Genomic DNA, 8,466 nt, shown 5'->3' on the forward strand with positions numbered 1-8,466 from the left:
GAGCTGGAGCACTTTCATCCATTCGAACAACATGACCTAGCCAGCGTAGCCGCTATTTTTTATTCGCTGGACTATGTCTATGTCGTCGAATAACACATACAGCTCATCGTTCCTTCGTCTGCGGTATTCGCCGTTGCCAACGTTAAGGGACCATAAATCTTCCGCAAAACCTTTCTCTCGAAAACTCCTAGTGCCGTCTCGTCGGATGTTGACATCGTCCACGCTTCTGCACCATAAAGTAGGACGGGAATGATGAGGGACTTGTAGAGTTTGGTTTTTGTTCGTCGAGAGAGGACTTTACTTTTCAATTGCCTACTTAGTCCATAGTAGCACCTGTTGGCAAGAGTGATTCTGCGTTAGATTTCCATGCTGACATTGTTATTGCTGTTAATGCTGTTTCCCAGGTAGACGAAATTATCTACAACTTCAAAGTTATGACTGTCAACAGTGACGTGGGAGCCAAGACGCGAATGCGCTGACTGTTTGTTTGATGACAGGAGATATTTCGTCTTGTCCTCGTTCACCACCAGACCCATACGCTTCGCTTCCTTATCCAGTCTGGAAAAAGCAGAACTAACGGCGCGGGTGTTGTTTCAAATGATATCGATATCATCGGTGTACGCCAGTAGCTGTACACTCTTGTAGAAGAATGTACCTTCTCTATTTAGCTCTGCAGCTCTTATAATTTTTTCCAGCATCAAGTTAAAGAAGTCGCACGATAGTGAGTCACCTTGTCTGAAACCTCGTCTGGTAACGAACGGCTCGGAGAGGTCCTTCCCGATCCTGACGGAGCTTTTGGTGTTGCTCAACGTCATCTTACACAGCCGTATTAGTTTTGCGGGGATACCAAATTCAGACATCGCGGCATAAAGGCAACTCCTTTTCGTGCTGTCGAAAGCAGCTTTAAAATCGACGAAAAGGTGATGTGTGTCGATCCTATTTTCACGGGTCTTTTCCAAGATTTGGCGCATGGTGAATATCTGGTCGGTTGTTGATTTTCCAGGTCTAAAGCCACACTGATACGGTCCAATCAGTTTGTTGACGGTGGGCTTTAGTCTTTCACACAATACGCTCGACAGAACCTATACGCGATGTTGAGGAGGCTTATCCCACGGTAATTGGCGCAAATTGTGGGGTCTCCCTTTTTGTGTATTGGGCAGAGTACACTGAGATTCCAATCGTCAGGCATGCTTTCTTCCGACCATATTCTGCAAAGAAGCTGATGCAAGCACCTTATCAGCTCTTCGCCGCCGTATTTGAATAGCTCGGCCGGTAATCCATCGGCCCCCGCCGCCTTATTGTTCTTCAAGCGGGTAATTGCTATTCGAATTTCTTCACGGTCGGGCAATGGAACATCTGCTCCATCGTCGTCGATTGGGGAATCGGGTTCGCCATCTCCTGTTGTTGTACTTTCACTGCCATTCAGCAGACTGGAGAAGTGTTCCCTCCACAAACTCAGTATATTATGGTCATCAATAACTAGATCACCTCTGGGGGTCCTACAGGAGTGTGCTCCGGTCTTAAAACCTTCAGTTAGTCGCCGGATCTTTTCGTAAAATTTTCGAGCATTACCCCAGTAGGCCAGTTTGTCAAGCGCTTCATACTCACGCATTTCGCTCTTTCTTTTTTTGTCTGCAAATGCGTCTCGCTTCCCTCTTCAGCTCTCGGTATCTTTCCCATCCCGCTCGTGTTGCGGTCGATCGCAACATTGCGAGGTAGGCAGTCTGTTTTCTCTCCACTGCGAGACGACAATCCTCGTCATACCAGCTGTTTTTTTGGCTTTTCCGAAAACCAATGGTTTCGGTTGCAGCTGTACGTAAGGAGTTTGATATGCCGTCCCACAGCTCCCTTATACCGAGATGCTGATGAGTGCTCTCAGAGAGCAGGAGTGCAGGTCGAGTAGAAAATCGTTCGGCTGTAGGTTGTGATTGCAGCTTCTCGATGTCGAACCTTCCTTGTGTTTGTTGAAGTGTGCGCTTTTCTACACAGAGGTGGGTGCGTATTTTAGCTGCTACAAGATAGTGGTCCGAGTCGATGTTGGGACCACGAAGCGTACGTACATCAGAAACACTGGAGACATGCCGTCCATTTATCACAACATGATCGATCTGGTTGCGAGTGATTCGATCCGGGGACAGCCAATTAGCTTGATGGATTTTCTTATGCTGGAATCTAGTACTACAGACGACCATATTTCGGGCCCCGGCGAAGTCGATCAGCCTCAGACCGTTTGGTGATGTTCGTCATGGAGGCTGAATTTTCCGACTGTTGTGCCAAAGACACCTTCTTTACCCACCCTAGCCGCCAAGCACGATTTTGACATCGTGGCGGGGGCAGCGCTCATAGGTACGTTCTAGGCGCTCATTGAAGGTTTCTTTGATCACTTCGTCCTTCTCTTCCGTCGGGGCGTGGCCCAAATCAGCGATATTTTGAAGAACCTCGCTTTGATGCGGATTGTGGCTAGACATTCATCCACCGGAGTGAATGCCAGGACTCGACGACGGAGTCTCTCTCCCACCACGAATCCCACACCGAATTTGCGCTCCTTTATATGGCCGCTGTAGTAGATGTCACAAGGACCCACCTTCTTCCGTCCTTGTCCCGTCCATCGCATTTCTTGGATTGCGGTGATGTCAGCCTTTACTCTTACGAGGACATCAACCAGCTGGGCAGAGGCACCTTCCCAATTAAGGGTCCGGACATTCCAGGTGCATGCCCCTAAATCGTAGTCCTTTAAACGTTTGCAGAGGTCGTCATCAAAATCGGGGTCTCTCATCCGAGGCTGTTTCGTCGTTTTCATTGGGGGGTGTTTTTATGTGGTGGGTCCCAAACCCTACGCACAACCGCATAAGCGGGTTTCGCCTTCTCACTTTAGCTCGCCTCCAAACGGATGTCTGTTGGCTACCCAGAGGATACTTGGTCTAAGACCGGAAGTCGTGAGCTGCTTGAGTCACATTTAAAAGAATCGTTCCTGGCCACTCCCAAGTGAATGACAGTCAGAAACTTTCCTCACTTACGTGAACTTCTACATTTGACTCCATCCTCCATTGAAATCCATATATCTTAATAAAACTTAGCAATATGAGATTGTATTGTAGATAGGCAAAACCGGAAAACCGGTTTTGGTGTATTTATCGCAAACCACTAAAGCTGACGCAAAACTTAAGATGGTAGAGAAAGGATTCACTAAAAAATAGACAATGGACGTAACAATACACACTAAAGACACTTTGACCGCTTTGATACAAATTGGATGCATATTATAAGTTTTATTACTAAACGTATTTTTAATATAGCAGTTCCCTCGCGAAAATTCAGTTATTATAGGACACGTTTTGTTTTTTTTCCATAGTACGAATTTGACACTAAAAAAGCTCGAGAAATATTAACAAAACTTTCTTGCGGAGGTGAAAATGTCTCGAAGCTTTAGAAGCAGTGAACTAAACGTCTTTTGGGAGTGCTTTCAAGATTTTACGCATATTGGCGTTATTGCCTGTTTCAATAGCATCACCGGAAAGAAGTTTTTTTTAGTTTAAACAGAATTAAAACCTATTTACGAAATACGACAGGTCAAGATATGCTTAATGGTCTAGCATCAATGAATATTCATAGGGATATTGATCTGTCAGTTGATGAAATACTAGAAGAATTCTTTCAAAAACCAAGGAAAATATAACATGGAATGTGAGATCCTCAATTAATCACTGAGCTTCAGCGATACTGCTTGTACAAATGTAGAGAAAGTTCGAATTATATGAATAACACCAAAAATCTTGTAACTTATTATAATTGCTTACAATTTGATGTAATTATTTTGATCAATAACCTCATTCCAAACCCATATCAACAAACATATATTTTTCTCTGAGTTTAGGGGGTGTTTTAACACCAAACGAGATTTTCAGCCTTCATGACATCACCAAACGGTCTGAGGCTGATCGACTTCACCGGGGCCCGAAATATGGTCGTCTGTAGTACTAGATTCCAGCATAATAAAATCCATCAAGCTACTTGGCTGTCCCCGGATCGAATCACTCGCAACCAGATCGATCATGTTGTGATAGTGTTTTTGATGTGCGTATGCTTCGTGGTCCCAACATCGACTCAGACCACTATCTTGTAGCAGCTAAGATACGCATCCGCCTCTGTGTAGAAAAGCGCACACGTCAACAAACACAAGGAAGTTTCGACATCGAGAAGCTGCAATCACAACCGACAGCCGAACGATTTTCTACTCGACTTGCACTCCTGCTCTCTGAGAGCACTCATCAGCATCTCGGTATAAGGGAACTTTGGGACGGCATATCAAACTCCTTACGTACAGCTGCAACCGAAACCATTGGCTTTCGGAAAAGTCAAAAAAACAGCTGGTATGATGAGGATTGTCGTTTCGCAGTGGAGAGCAAACAGGCTGCCTACCTCGCAATGTTGCGATCGCCTGCAGCACGAGCGGAGATGGGAAAGATACCGAGAGCTGAAGAGGGAAGCGAGACGCATTTGCAGAAAAAAAAAGAAAGAGCGAAATGCGTGAGTATGAAGAGCTTGACAAACTGGCCGACAGGGGTAATGCTCGAAAATTTTACGAAAAGATCCGGCGACTAACTGAAGGTTTCAAGACCGGAGCATTATCATGTAGGGACCGAGAAGGTAATCTGGTAACGGATGTCTAGAGCACACTGGGATTATGGAGGGAACACTTCTCCAACCTGCTGAATGGCAGTGAAAGTACAACACCAGGAGATAGCGAACCCGATTCCCCAATCGACGGCGATGGAGCAGATGTTCCATTGCCCAACCGTGAAGAAACTAGAATAGCAATTACCCGCTTGAAGAACAATAAGGCGGCGGGGGCCGATGGATTGCCGGCCGAGCTATTCAAATATGGCGGCGAAGAGCTGATAAGGTGCATGCATCAGCTTCTTTGCGGAACATGGTCGGAAGAAAGCTTGCCTGACGATTGGAATCTCAGTGTACTCTGCCCAATCCACAAACAGGGAGGCCCCACAATCTGCGCCAACTACCGTGGGATAAGCCTCCTTAACATCGCTTATAAGGTTCTATCGAGCGTACTGTGCCCACCGTCAACAAACTGATTGGACCTTATCAGTGTGGCTTTAGCCCTGGAAAATCAACAACTGACCAGATATTCACCATGCGCCAAATCTTGGAGAAGACCCGTGAAAATAGGATCGACACACATCACCTTTTCGTCGACTTTAAAGCTGCTTTCGACAGCACGAAAAGGAGCTCCCTTTATGCCGCGATGTCTGAATTTGGTATCCCCGCAAAACTAATACGGCTGTGTAAGATGACGTTGAGCAACACCTCTCCGAGTTGTTCGATAGCAAACGAGGTTTCAGTTCTGCTCTTTCCAGCGTAGATAGGGAAACGAAGCGAACGGGTCTTGTAGTGAATGAGGACAAGACGAAATATCTCCTGTCATCAAACAAACAGTCAGTGCATTCGCGTCTTGGTTGTAGATAATTTCGTATACCTGGGCACCAGAATCAACACCGATAATAATGCCAGCCTTGAAATTCAACGCAGAATCACTCTTGCCAACAGGTGCTACTATGGACTGAGTAGGCAATTGAAAAGTAAAGTCCTCTATCGACGAACAAAAACTAAACTCTACAAGTCCCTCATCATTCCCGTCCTACTTTGTGGTGCAGAAGCGTGAACGGTGTCAGCATCCGATGAGACGGCACTAGGAGTTTTCGAGAGAAAGGTTTTGCGGAAGATTTATGGTCCCTTAAACATTGGAATGATGAGCTGTTTGTGTTATTCGACGACATAGACATAGTCCAGCGAATAAAAAGACAATGGCTACGCTGGCTAGGTCATGTTGTTCGAATGGACGAAAGTGCCGCAGCTCTGAACTGGGGCCCCAGCTCCACTCCGATGGAGGACAAGGTGGAGAAGGACCTGGCTTCGCTTGGTATAACCAATTGGAGTCAAACTGACAAAAGGAGGGATGCGTGGCGCGCTCTTGTGGACTCGGCTATAACCGCGTAAGCGGTGTCTACTCCAGTCAAGAAGAAGAAGAAAGTGAACGAATCAGATTGAATTTAAAATAGTGTTATGTGGGAAGTAGGCGTGGTTTTTAACCAATTTCTCCCCTTTTTCATCCGTATCATCATAGTATCAAGAAAATATTAGGTTTAACATTGAATCCGTTTCAGTTTTATTTATTCGTATTGAACTCGATAAAATATTAAAGAAATAAACCATTCGTAAGTTTTTATGTAAACAATTTCTGATAACGGAATAAATTATGTTTTAAATAGGTATTTTAGATACAAGAGACAAAAACACACTAAAAAACCATTCGAGGTATGAACAATATGAATTGCACCGCGACATAGCTAGGATAGTCGCAAAGAGCATCCGCCGAATAAAATACTTTTTGGGAAAAATTCCAAAAATAAATAAATGCTGTGTATTGAAAAATATATGAAAAATCATCAGGTGTGTATATACATATGTCAGTGTTAAACTGCAACTCCATATATCAGTCCATAGTTTAATGGCATTAAAAGTTTGGGATTCAATAGAAAGTATACCGGATGAGATCCCTACCATTAACAAGAGACCCGAAAACGCAACTGACAAAAAACATAATGTTGTCTATGGTTGAATATAAAACGATTTGAAATTTTAAATTTAACCGGTTAATATGTTAATTAGTCAGATTATGAATGCCAGTGCCAAATCTTGATATGGATGACGCAGAAAACTGAAACGGGAACGTTATTAATGAAGGAGATAAAAAAATTTATGAACAATGTGATCTACACGATACTACTCAAAGGAAATTTCGAATATGAAGAAGTTCTAATTCCGAGGATCCCGATGATCTCAACCGATATGCCATTTGAGTTTAAACAACTTCAATTGTCCATACGTCTTGCATTAGCTATGACCTCAATGTAAAGTTTGATATAAATTATAATTCTCTCATTTACCAAAAAAAATTATGTTTTAAATTATAGCACTTTTCAAGTAGATCAGATTACCTTTGTGTGAATTATCATACCTCTAATATTTGAAATGCTGCATTGCTAATTGTTAAAAACGAAAACAAAACAAGTAAGGAAGGGTTAAGTTCAGTTGTGACCGAACATTTTATGTGATGTATGTGATTGGCGTTGCAACCGTTTAGCCGGTTATAGCCGAATCGACGATAGTGCGCCACCTGTCTCTCTCCTTCGCAGTTCGGCGCCAGTTGGAGATCCCAAGTGTAACCAGGTCGCTCTCCACCTGGTCCCTCCAACGGAGTGGAGGCCTTCCCCTTCCTCGGCTTCCTCCGGCGGGTACTGCATCGAACACTTTCAGGGCTGGAGTGTTTTCGTCCATTCGGACAACATGACCTAGCCAGCGTAGCCGCTGTCTTTTTATTCGCTGAACTATGTCAATGTCGTCGTATAACTCGTACAGCTCATCGTTCCATCGTCTGCGGTATTCGCCGTTGCCAATGTTCTGAGGACCATAAATCTTGCGCAAAATTTTCCTCTCGAAAACTCCTAGTGTCGTCTCATCTGATGTTGACATCGTCCAAGCTTCTGCACCGTAAAGCAGGACGGGAATGATAAGTGACTTGTAGAGCTTGATTTTGGTTCGTCGAGAGAGGACTTTACTGTTCAATTGCCTACTCAGTCCAAAGAAGCACCTGTTGGCAAGAGTTATTCTGCGCTGGATTTCGAGGCTGACATTGTTCGTGTTGTTGATGCTGGTTCCCAGGTATACGAAATTATCTACGACCTCGAAGTTATGACTGTCAACAGTGACGTGGGAGCCAAGACGCGAATGCGCCGACTGTTTGTTTGATGACAGGAGATATTTCGTCTTGTCCTCATTCACCTCCAGACCCATTCGCTTCGCCTCCTTATCCATGCGGGAAAAAGCAGAACAAACGGCGCGGTTGTTGCTTCCGATGATATCAATATCATCGGCGTACGCCAGGAGCTGTACACTCTTGTAGAAGATTGTACCTTCTCGGTTTAGCTCTGCAGCTCTTATAATTTTTTCCATCATCAGGTTAAAGAAGTCGCACGATAGTGAGTCAGCTTGTCTGAAACCTCGTTTGGTATCGAACGGCTCGGAGAGGTCCTTCCCAATCATGACGGAGCTTTTGGTGTTGCTCAACGTCAATTTACACAGCCGTATTAGTTTTGCGGGGATACCAAATTCAGACATCGCGGCGTAAAGGCAACTCCTTTTCGTGCTGTCGAAAGCAGCTTTAAAATCGACAAAAAGGTGGTGTGTGTCGATCCTCTTTTCTCGGGTCTTTTCCAAGATTTGGCGCATGGTGAATATCTGGTCAGTTGTCGATTTTCCAGGTCTAAAGCCACACTGATAAGGTCCAATCAGTTTGTTGACGGTGGGCTTTAGTCTTTCACACAATACGCTCGATAGAACCTTGTATGCGATATTTAGGAGGCTGATCCCACGGTAATTGGCGCAGAT

The sequence above is a fragment of the Zeugodacus cucurbitae genome, chromosome 3 (assembly GCF_028554725.1).
Source record: "Zeugodacus cucurbitae isolate PBARC_wt_2022May chromosome 3, idZeuCucr1.2, whole genome shotgun sequence".
Classification (NCBI taxonomy): domain Eukaryota; kingdom Metazoa; phylum Arthropoda; class Insecta; order Diptera; family Tephritidae; genus Zeugodacus; species Zeugodacus cucurbitae.